The 11,331-nt window shown below is 35.7% G+C and overlaps 2 long non-coding RNA genes across 2 annotated transcripts; both read left to right on the forward strand.

Moving 5' to 3' along the window:
• Positions 1-270: 270 nt before the first annotated feature.
• Positions 271-1,263, forward strand: LOC131432566 (uncharacterized). The gene is made up of 3 exons (XR_009229900.1): positions 271-510; positions 600-766; positions 940-1,263. It is a non-coding gene; the product is annotated as an uncharacterized LOC131432566 (long non-coding RNA).
• Positions 1,264-3,166: 1,903 nt separating this feature from the next.
• On the forward strand, positions 3,167-3,677 carry LOC131432734 (uncharacterized). Its single transcript, XR_009229951.1, has 2 exons — positions 3,167-3,305; positions 3,379-3,677. It is a non-coding gene; the product is annotated as an uncharacterized LOC131432734 (long non-coding RNA).
• The last annotated feature ends 7,654 nt before the right edge of the window (positions 3,678-11,331 follow it).

Here is an 11,331-nt window from a genome sequence, read left to right on the forward strand (position 1 = left end):
GGTAACTAATTCGTAGCAACCTAAACAGTGTTGCTCAAGAAGAATATTTTTATCATTATCAAGGGGTCGTTATATTTGCGGTAACTGGCGGTGAATCATTAACAGACAGTTTCATTGCCAATTTTTCTTCGGAGTGTCTGGTCGTGTCGTCGATCTAACCGACGACACGACCTGCCACTCGCTTTAAAAACTGTATCGCAAATTTAACTACCCCTCAGTAACTCGTAATGTCAAAATGAAATCCTTGAAAATATATTTGATACTGGCAACACAGGCTAATAAACTGTTTTTTTTTTTTTTGGAATAACAGTTAGTAGCCTTGGTTACGAATGTTTTTCAATTACAAAACATCAACAGAGCAGAATGAAATGTAATAAATTATTATGACTATAAAATATAATGAATAACCTGAGAAGAATCAGAGACGACCAAAGACCACAAAACAGCCAAACACAGAACTGCAGTCTCGTATATCCTTGCAGATGGACTAATCAACGATCATAAAACGAGGTAAAACATTGCGAAAGAGTTTCTTCCGCTAATATTTATTTCCCTACATTTTATGATAAATGTGACTTAAATTCAAACATCAATCGAAGAATTTAAGACATGTAATGGAAATCCACAACAGTAATCTGATTGTAATATGTTACGAGCATAGGTTCTACGAGTGATCGTTTGCACGCTCAGTAACAAGAAAACCTGAAAAATCAGGCGTGAACCTCACAAAAAAAAACGGAAAGACTTACAAGTGCGAAGTTTGCAGGTAAATTTAAATATAATTTCCACTGCAAAAGTTGTCTTTCGGACTAACCAAACTAATCGGATGAAACATTTGGAGCATGGAGCTGATACGGAGTATATTTGCGAATATGTTTCAGATGTTTCCTGCAGAAGTCCAAATTGAACACTCATGAAATGTGTTTTTGATTCATTTAGACGCAGACTTATTCTATGAGCATGGGGCTATGCACATCAGTGTAGTCCTTCTACACGAAGACGATCGAGCAATTGAAAAAACGAGCTACATCAATACAACTTGGTGTTCGCCAGGCTGTTCTGGAACTACCCACGTAGGTTTTAATGCCGACCAATGAGGATAGTACCAATCGGACAATCATTTCTGCTTCGTACTTTATATCCATTTAATTGTGAAATACTTATCTATCATGAAACGATCCACGTTATTGTAGTTGCAATCTGAATGTTCTTTTTCCCCCTAAATAGCCATCGAACTTAGATAAGTAAACGCGCAAACAGTAAAATAAGGAACATTGATAACTAAAATGGTCATTGATATTACTGAGAAATTGAATTTTGAATATATTTTTATGAAAAAATTCAGATAACTACAAGATCCAGCATTCATTCATTTATTAGAAACATAAATTTTCAATTCTAGAAGTCTTGCGTTGCAGCCACGTTCTCGTTCAAAGAAATCACCCGAGCATATACTAAGGTTTTCTTCAGTTCCATGAAAGTTGGCAATACGTCGCGTCATGATTACTCTAGCACTTGTAAAAAAGCTTTGAAACACTTTCGCAGTTCCTCTTCTGGAACCGCGAGGATTTTCTGAGTTAGGATAAAAGATTTCATCACTTTGTGCGAATCTTTAACATGTTTATGTTGCCGAACCATTTTGCGCAAGATTCTGGTTAAGCCTTTCCATTGTCAATTGAATCCTGGTCCTTTAGGTACCTCAAAATAAATACATTCGGGGCAACAGCGACAGTTTTATGTTGGCTTTTTTCTAGGACTTAACGGCTATCGGCAATGGGACAAAATATTTCGTCAATTTGTTTGTTTATTTATACTTCAAGGGTCCCTAGGTAACACACGTATAGCAACCAAAACAGTGTTGCTGAAGAAGATTATTTCCATTAATAACAAGGGGCGCTCAATACTAAGGTACCTGGAGGTAAATCATCTACGGACACTTTTTATTTAAATTTTCCTTCGGAGTGCCTGGTCGTGTCGTCGATCTAACCTTCATTATGCAGTAACCAAAGCCGTGGTAACTGTTATTCAAAATCAATAATATATTGACTTGTGCCGCCAGTTTAAATATTTTTACAAGCGTTTTCGATTTGACATTACCAGTTACTGGGGGGTAGTTAAATTTGCGATACAGTTTTTATAGACGAGTGGCAGGTCGTGTCGTGAAATTTTACTCAATTTAGAGTAACATTGAACGAGCGTGTAGAGTATCTGGCGAAGCGAGAAAAATCTGGCATTTGCCAGATACACGCTTAGAAAAAGTTACTCAGAGATTGAGTACTTGTTACTCATTTTCAAATGATACATGGAAACGTCAAAAATTGAGTAGTGTTCATCAATGATATTGAGTAACTACTACTCTAAATTTGAGTTTAACAACTCGTTTTTTTGTTACTATTCGCAAGATCAGTCTGAAAGTTGTAATAACCATTTGAAGCAACAGGTTGTATATTTTGTTAGTGAGATCGCGTACTTCGAGGGTGAGTCGCTCAACACAAACGGTGTTGTGTCTGCAAAAACCGGAATGAAAAACTCCGTGTTGTGCTTTAGAATCGAAATAATATGCTTAAATGTCATTTATGAGGAATAAGTGTATGATTGGCGCCTGAGCATAACTGACATGTATGTTAATTTGCGATTGACACACTACTCCAAGCGACCACCACTTATAGTATTGAGTTCAATTACTTAATATTTTAGTACAATACACTCAGAAAAGGAGCATTTTTTTTGCAAATTTGGTATATGTGAAATAAAATTTCACTCAAAATTTGAGTGATAGTTACTCTATTTTTGGTACATGTTCAAATAAAGTACTACTCAGTAAATGAGTAGATTTTACCCAAATATCGTTTCCAGTGGAAGAACTCAAATTTGAGTAACTTCGGAGTTGTTCTAAATTCTCGGTTAATTTTTCAGAAGGGCCTAACGACAATATAATAAGTTTTGACAAATAGAGAATCATTTTTTGTGGACAATATTTAAATCCTATTTGTTTATTCGAATACGTAGACAGTTCATTCTTTCTTTATAATTAAAGCATCTAAGCATACAGCTACCAATTACACCAATTTAAAAGATTCTGACTAGTTAAAACATGAATTTTAACGTTAAGACCTTTTCTGATATCCGCATGCAAGATGCCCTTCTTTACCGTCTATTACACATTTCCATTCGTTGTAACGCCCTTGCACTATAGTCCCTTGCAGACAATTAGTTGTTTTTACGGCCGCTCACTAAAGCCTTGTTGTAGAATGGTTTGTTGTTAAGACCATTTTGTGCTGAATAATAATCTTCAAATTTTTCAAGTAAGAATTATTTTAATACTTTTTTTCAATGTTTGTATAAATTTGTCGTTTATTTCATCATCGTTAACGTTAGGAAAATACGAACAATGGCATTCAACGAAGATAACATATCGTGCCTGAAATAAACAGATGCTGCTTTCTGAAAAACGACCATAGGAAATCAAATCGTGCCAGAGTCGTACTGAACGGAGGAGAAAGACACAAAACTCAAGATGATAATTGCATGCAAAAAACCCTGTTTTTGTTTTTCTGCTAAATAGAAACTGATCGGTTGAAGGGAAATATAAAATTGTCCGATGCATCTGAAAACTTGCTTTCTTAGTAATAAAATGCATATTTCTCAATAAATGATAACAGAGGTAACTATTCAAATTTGAACATTTTATTTGAATATTTTTATTTTGCACTGTTCATTCCAGATTTAATTATTTTATGGTTGTTCATCAAAATCTTCCAAATACTCCACATTCCATATTTGTCCATATCTGCGTCAAAATGATATTCAGTCTCATTTATTTTTTACGTCCACGTTTCGGAACGACAAGATTTTTTAATAGAGTATCATAATACATTCTGTTTGAAATATATGGGAGAAGATTTTTTAAATCTTGTAGCTTTTCCTGTGGTAGTTGAATCGGTAAAGTTTCTACTGGAGGAATAATTGGGAGAGGCCTGTCAATATTTTTAACTGAAGATAAGTCTAGCATGACAAATCTTTTATAATCGATGGCATTCACATCACATTTGTAAAACACAACTCCCGGTTCCGAAGTGCGATATTCAAACATGCAAATATCTCTAAATTTGATGGTTTCATCAGCAGAGTTTTTTTTCGGCTTTTTATACCTTGTTTCTAAGGTTTTAAATGCAAGAAAGTCGGGTTGTTCCAACTCTATGACTTGAATTGGTACTCTTCGCTTCACTTGGGATATAAAAACCGCCCAATCCTGTGTGGGTACAAACGAATTCATAATAATCAATGCATAGCATGCCATGACCAATTGGGTTGGGTATGACTGCAACAGGTCAATCGTATTATAAAAGAACAGCTTCTGACATTTCATCACGAACAACCATACAGGTAAGAAGTGCACCGTTCTGGGTGATTCCGTTTTCGATTAATAGTTGTAAAATACACAATGGCGATCCTGCCAGGAGGAGTAATTGAAATAGCAAAGTTATTCAGAACCATCTCGCATGGAAACGGAATCACCCAAAACGAAACAGAATCTATTCAGATATTGGTACTATTTGGCACGCAGTTTTTCATTTTACATTGATTACGCAATGTTGAAAATGACGGAAATAAGCGGATCACTATGGTCGCGCATCATAAGCGGACCAGGAAGGTCGCGCAATAAAATACATGGATAAAATCATAACAATTTTCATTGAAAAAGGCGGATTCATGAAATCGCGCATCACAGAGCGGATCAGGAAGGTCGCGCAAATATTTAAATGTAAATGAGCGGACCGGAAACGTCGCGCATAAGGAGAGCAGGCAACGTGGCCGTGCAAATAAAAAAAAATGAGCGGATTTCAATAATCGCGCATCATAAAGCGGATCATTAGATCGCGCACATTTGCGTTATAAGTAATTTTTAACGATAGAACAATACTCGAATTTATTGTTTTCAGTGGTTTTATTAATTACTTCCGATAGTTCTTTCAAAGTGTGAGCACGTTGGTTCGCGGACAGTGTGTTAGAATTTCGAGTGATTCTCAAAAATGAATGAAACTTTTTCGTGTTATAACGCCGCGAGATTCTATCGGTAGTCAAAAACAATAAAGTCAATGTGACTATAAACGAAATCGATGGATGTATGGGCATTGTAATCTTTCCAACCAAACAAAGAAAGAAGGAGAGAAGATTTTAGTAATACAAGAAGTATGTTAACGTATGTAGTGTCCGTATTTCTTGTAAGATTCAATTTGCGCTCAAAATCTTGTTAATAATGACTATGGAAGTACTAGACGATTTAACGGAACAAGGCGAACATTCAACACTAAAATATACTATCTCTCTGGAAAAAAACGTGTTTCGAATCAATAAGTAGAAAAGACCAGAAGCATATAGTTGCAGAATTTTTCTGCATCGACGATCGACAACGGAGTATTTTGGATTAGATACACGAGACGGCTATGAGGTAGTAACAGTTATACCATGTTCACATTAGCGCTTATATCACTTGATATACCGAGATGATATGCATATCACGTGGAAGTGTTCACATATGATCGAAATGATATCGTTTGACAATCAAGTTGTCATATTGAATGTTCCCATTGAGAGTAAGATCAATAATATTGCTTTTCTCTCCTACAATTCAATCAATAATTGAAGTCTTGCATTTAATGGTCTCCGAACGCTAGCATTCGTTGAAAAATTCGAAATTATAATGATTGTTTATTATCACTCTCGAAGTGACGTTCATGAATGAGTGCGTTCAATGCCATTATCCGTGTTGCTAGTTGCGATTTTTGACAACTCGACATGATATCGTAGATGATATCCCGGAAATCATGCCAAAATGGTGATACGCGTTGATATCAAATTGTATGGGATATCATGTGATATCGCACATGATATCATCGGATATCAAGTATATCCGTATATCACTTGATATTAGCACTAATGTGAACATACTATTAAGGTTTTCCCAGCTACTACAAACGGTATTCATTTCGCATCAAATACTGGATGCTTTTCTGTGATACTTGAAAACGCACTGCTGATTGTTTACTGCATATCTGAAGATCCAGAAAATTTATTGATACAGGAACACAAAAATATACCTTGGACAATTTGTTGAGTGCTATCACTTCATACCAGATCTAGGAGTCTTAACTTATTCGAATGGGTTTCATATACGTTACTTTCATTCCGAAATCATAAAAAATCTATTCAATGTGAATCTAAAGTGTTTTATTTGATTGAAGTGATTGGAATTGCATATTTGCATTTTGCAAAAGTCGCAATTTGTATTAGCGATAATTGTCTGATATACGCAGTATCGATTCAGTATTTGGACAAGGTAAATCAAGAATTGACGAATAGGGCTTTGAGCCAGGCCAAACAGATGACTTGCCATTTAACAAATGAGGTGAATGCAAGAACGAATCAGTATGTAATAATACAGCAAAACAAAAATCTTTATTACATTATCTATTAATCACCACAAATCAAATATCCGATTTATATCGTTTATGATATCTGATTTCATTCAGATGCATCTGAAAATATGTCTCCTCTTTTGAACGATAGGAAAATGAAACCTAAATTTTTGCACTTTTTTCTGAAATAATTAATAACAATAGTAATGGTTCAATATATTTGTTATAAAAGATTAGTTACCTATCATTATAATGTAAATTTCAATCAGTTTCACTCCTCTAATATAAAAAAAATCATTTCATAAATCATCAAAAGAACAAAGAGCGAGTTTTGAACATTTTCCCTTGCATTTTGCGATACACAATTTCAGAATCCAAGCCAGAGCTGCCATCTTTATTTGAAAAATCTGTATTTGGCGAAAAAACCAATCTGTACAATGTCTATCTCGAAAAATCTGTTTAGTGAGGCCTGGTTTCGCTCCACCTGGTTTAACCCTATGGAACCAAAAAACACAAAAACAGAAAATCTATATTTATCTGTCAGAAAACTTAATTATCTGTATTTGACGGCCCTCTGTCATGACGCCATCTTGATAAGATCTGAATCAGAACTTCAAAATCAGCTTATTGCAAATTTTTATGGTTCACCTTGTTTATTGCACGAAAATTAGAGATTTTTGGATCGATTCTCACACAATAACTTGTCAATTTACCTAAAATATAGCAGATCATCAAGTGGAGGTAATTTTCACAATTTGAAAGTCACGATGAGTATCAAAACATCGTAGTGTTTGGGGCCCGAAACACGAGGGTCTCAACGTAATCGGTGTACTTTCAAATGGCTGGTGCTTACATACCGGTGTCAGATGGCTGGCATTTTAAGATAACATGTCTGTTTTTCTGTGTCGAGTACAAAAATCGGAATAGTTGGCAGCGCTGATCCAAGCAGTTAGCATATATGATATACACGCTCTTTGAACATAACTCATGGTTTGAGTTGCGATTACTCAAATTCATAAATAGGAACAATATGTCAAAATTTGAGTATGGATTTGAATAAAGTAAACTTGTTGCCATGAGTTCTCTCGCATTTATTCATACATTAGAGTAAGCGTTGAGTTTTTAAACATTTGAGTGAAAAAAATTCTTCTTGCAGTTCAGAGCGTTTTCATTCTCGGAATATTCTGATCGAAATAAAGGATGCAAGAATACGTCGTTTTCCATTGCCGTTTCTAGATCCGGTTTTGAAAATCATCGATGAACGAAGAAAAGTTTCTTCATTTTGAGAGTAAGGACGACGACACGACCAGGCACTCCGAAGAAAAATCAGCATTAAAACTGTTCGCTAACGATTCATCGCCAGTTACCACAAATCTAGCGACCGCTTGTAAATGATAAAAATAATCTTCTCGAGCAACACTGTTTAAGTTGCTATGGACTAGTTACCAAGGAACCCCAAAACAAATAAACATGTTTTGAAAGCGGTGGAATATTTCTATTAGTGTTAAACTTTGTCCAAATCAAGAAGAAATGCGTTCAAATGAACTCGATTTTCGGAATTTAATCGAATCTATGGATGAAACCAATGAACGAGGACAATGATCTGCTTCCAGCGATTCATCCGTACACTTCAACTGCTAGCTTTTTTGGGCAGTAGGATTCGGTGTAATATGCCGGTGTCATAATTGTTTTGTGTCGGTTGATTGCGCAGCAGTGGAAACAGTATTTCACCTTGTTGATCACTATTCGAGGATTACTAGCGGAATTCCACAAAGAAATCATTTTACCGTACGTTATGCAGGTACCGCAGAGCACTAGCTTCGCTCAGCTCGTTGTCGGTCATTTCCATGTCTTCCTTCTCACACAACGGTTTCATGTCAAGACCTGAATTTTGAACTTGGCTTTATAAAAGACATAACTCATACTCCTCAATTTTTACATTCCGCTCGAGTCAGGTAAATCCATTAAAATGTTCCGTAATATAATAACCGATCTGAAATTTATTTTGTTCACATTCATCTTGCCTTCGATATGCAGTAACCAAGTTTATGGTGACTGTTATTCAAAATCAATAAATAAATCAACTTGTGCTGCCAGTTTTAAAAAAATCATTGGCGTTTCCGATTTGACATTTCCAGTTACTGAGGGGTAGTTAAATTTACGATACAGTTTTGATAGACGAGTGGCAGGTCGTGTCGTCGGTAAGGATCTCAAATTTTGAGTTGAATTTGCTCAAATTTTGAACAAAATATTTTTTTTCTTATTTTGAGTAGAAATTACTCAAGTTTTGACAATTTCGTCCCTTAACTCAAAAATGAGTAGATAGATGGTAACTCAAGTTTAGAGTACGTGCACTTTTAATGAATTTGAGTGATGTGTCACTCAATTTTTAGTTATGTTCATTGAGGGTGTATGACAGATAGGACCGAGCAATAGTCAACCATGGTATACACAACTCACAACCACGATGGTAAATTAACAGGTGGAAAAACTCTATGTGCGATTACACAATTATTTAATTGTGAAGATATTATTCTAGGCACCCTGATATTTTTTTTCAGAGGAGAAGGTGGATGTGTGGGTACAAACGAATTCATAATAATCAGTGCATAGCATGCCATGACCAATTGGGTTGGGTATGACTGCAACAGGTCAATCGTATTATAAAAGAACAGCTTCTGACATTTCATCACGAACAACCATACAGGTAAGAAGTGCACCGTTCTGGGTGATTCCGTTTTCGATTAATAGTTGTAAAATACACAAATCCCTTGGAGTTTCTATATTAATTGTACAACGTTTTTTCGCCTTTTCAATTGCAGCGTGGACAGAATCAACTTCCATATGGCTATGCCCACTGATCATGAACTTGTGCTGAACTGTTAGGTTTTGTCCAAGTCTAAAGCTTTCTTCGATGAATAGACATAATACCATATATAACATAATTTAAATTCTGACCACTGCATCGGTCTGAGTACAAATTTATCACTTGTAACGTTTTATCATGTTCCTTCAAAGTATCATGCAAATGACGCAGGAGGCAAGAACCAATTTTCTTGCCAATCCAATGATTTTGGATTCATCCCATAAATAACATTTTGCTTCATTTCTGCCGCAAAATGTTCCAAACACAGTTAAATTAAGCGTATATAGCTGTCTACTATAATAAGCTTGGCCACACATGAGATGCGGTGTAGCAAGACATTTCTGAAGGTCAAATGATGCAGTATAAATAAAAGAATTTTGTTTTGCCTGCGCGACATCTTTGCGTTTCAAATTGTACATACGCTTAGCTTTCATTTGGTGTTCCTCTTGTTCACGCACTAAAGGATCCTTGTCTTGGTCACCTTTGGCGAGCTTAATCATTACATTTATTTTGTCACATTGACAACATGTGTCAACTTTTGGTTTTCTGAAGCCAATATTGAAACTTTTGAAAATTAATCTATAAGTATTGTAGCACACAGAATGTTCATTATCTTTCTCTGTCTTTTTCAAGTACAATTCGTATAGTTTGGACACATTCAAATCACTGGACATGAAAAGTTTGGAAGAACTCTCTCGCGAATAGTGTGAAGTGTAAGCTGGAATTGACATTATGTGATTTTCCACGTACAGACGAGCTTGGGGCGTAATCAGTATTCTCGAACTATTCTTTTTTCGATAGTCGTCAGCAGCTACACCAATTCCATCAAGCTTTTTGTTGCCAAACAACGCACTTTTTTCTCTTTGATATCGAATGTGGATAGGAACATTTTATAACACACGCGTACTCTACCGCCAACACTCGGTAAAAAGTATTTTCGACTATATACTCTTTTGGAATTCAAAACCTGTAAGGTTAAACCGACGACACGACCTGCCACTCGTCTATCAAAACTGTATCGTAAATTTAACTACCCCTCAGTAACTGGAAATGTCAAATCGGAAACGTTAGTGAATTTTTTTAAACTGGCAGCACAAGTTGATTTATTTATTGATTTTGAATAACAGTCACCATAACCTTGGTTACTGCATATCGAAGGCAAGATGAATGTAAACAAAATAAATTTCATATCGGTTATTATATTACGGAACATTTTAATGGATTTACCTGACTCGAGCGGAATGTAAAAATTTAGGAGTATGAGTTATGTCTTTTATAAAGCCAAGTTCAAAATTCAGGTCTTGACTTGAAACCGTTGTGTGAGAAAGAAGACATGGAAATGACCGACAACGAGCTGAGCGAGGCTTGTGCTCTGCGGTACCTGCATAACGTACGGTAAAATGATTTCTTTGTGGAATTCCACTAGTAATCCTCGAATAGTGGCCAACAAGAAGAAATACTGTTTCCACTGCTGCGCAATCAACCGACACAAAACAATTATGACACCGGCATATTACACCGAATCCTACTGCCCAGAAAAGCTAGCAGTGGAAGTGTACGGATGAATCGCTGGAAGTAGATCATTGTCCTCGTTCGTTGATTTTATCCATAGTTTCGATTAAATTCAGAAAATGCATTTCTGCTTAATTTGGACAACGTTTAACACTAATATTCCACCGCTTTCAAAACATGTTTATTTGTTTTGGGGTTCCTTGGTAACCAGTACATAGCAACTTAAACAGTGTTGCTCGAGAAGATTATTTTTATCATTTACAAGGGGTCGCCAGATTGGTGGTAACTGGCGGTGAATCGTTAGCGAACAGTTTTAATGCTGATTTTTCTTCTGAGTGCCTGGTCGTGTCGTCGGTTAAACATATTAAATTTATATATTACTGTATCGAATTTGTCTATATAGATAACAGGATAATTGTGGAATGCATGGATAGGGTAATTATAGATATATTCATCGTATTTGCTGAGTCACTGTTTTATAAATGATTAATATATCAAAATTGTTTGATTTCTCACTCGAGCTAACGGTTAAAG

Source organism: Malaya genurostris, chromosome 2 (genome assembly GCF_030247185.1).
Source record: "Malaya genurostris strain Urasoe2022 chromosome 2, Malgen_1.1, whole genome shotgun sequence".
Taxonomy (NCBI): domain Eukaryota; kingdom Metazoa; phylum Arthropoda; class Insecta; order Diptera; family Culicidae; genus Malaya; species Malaya genurostris.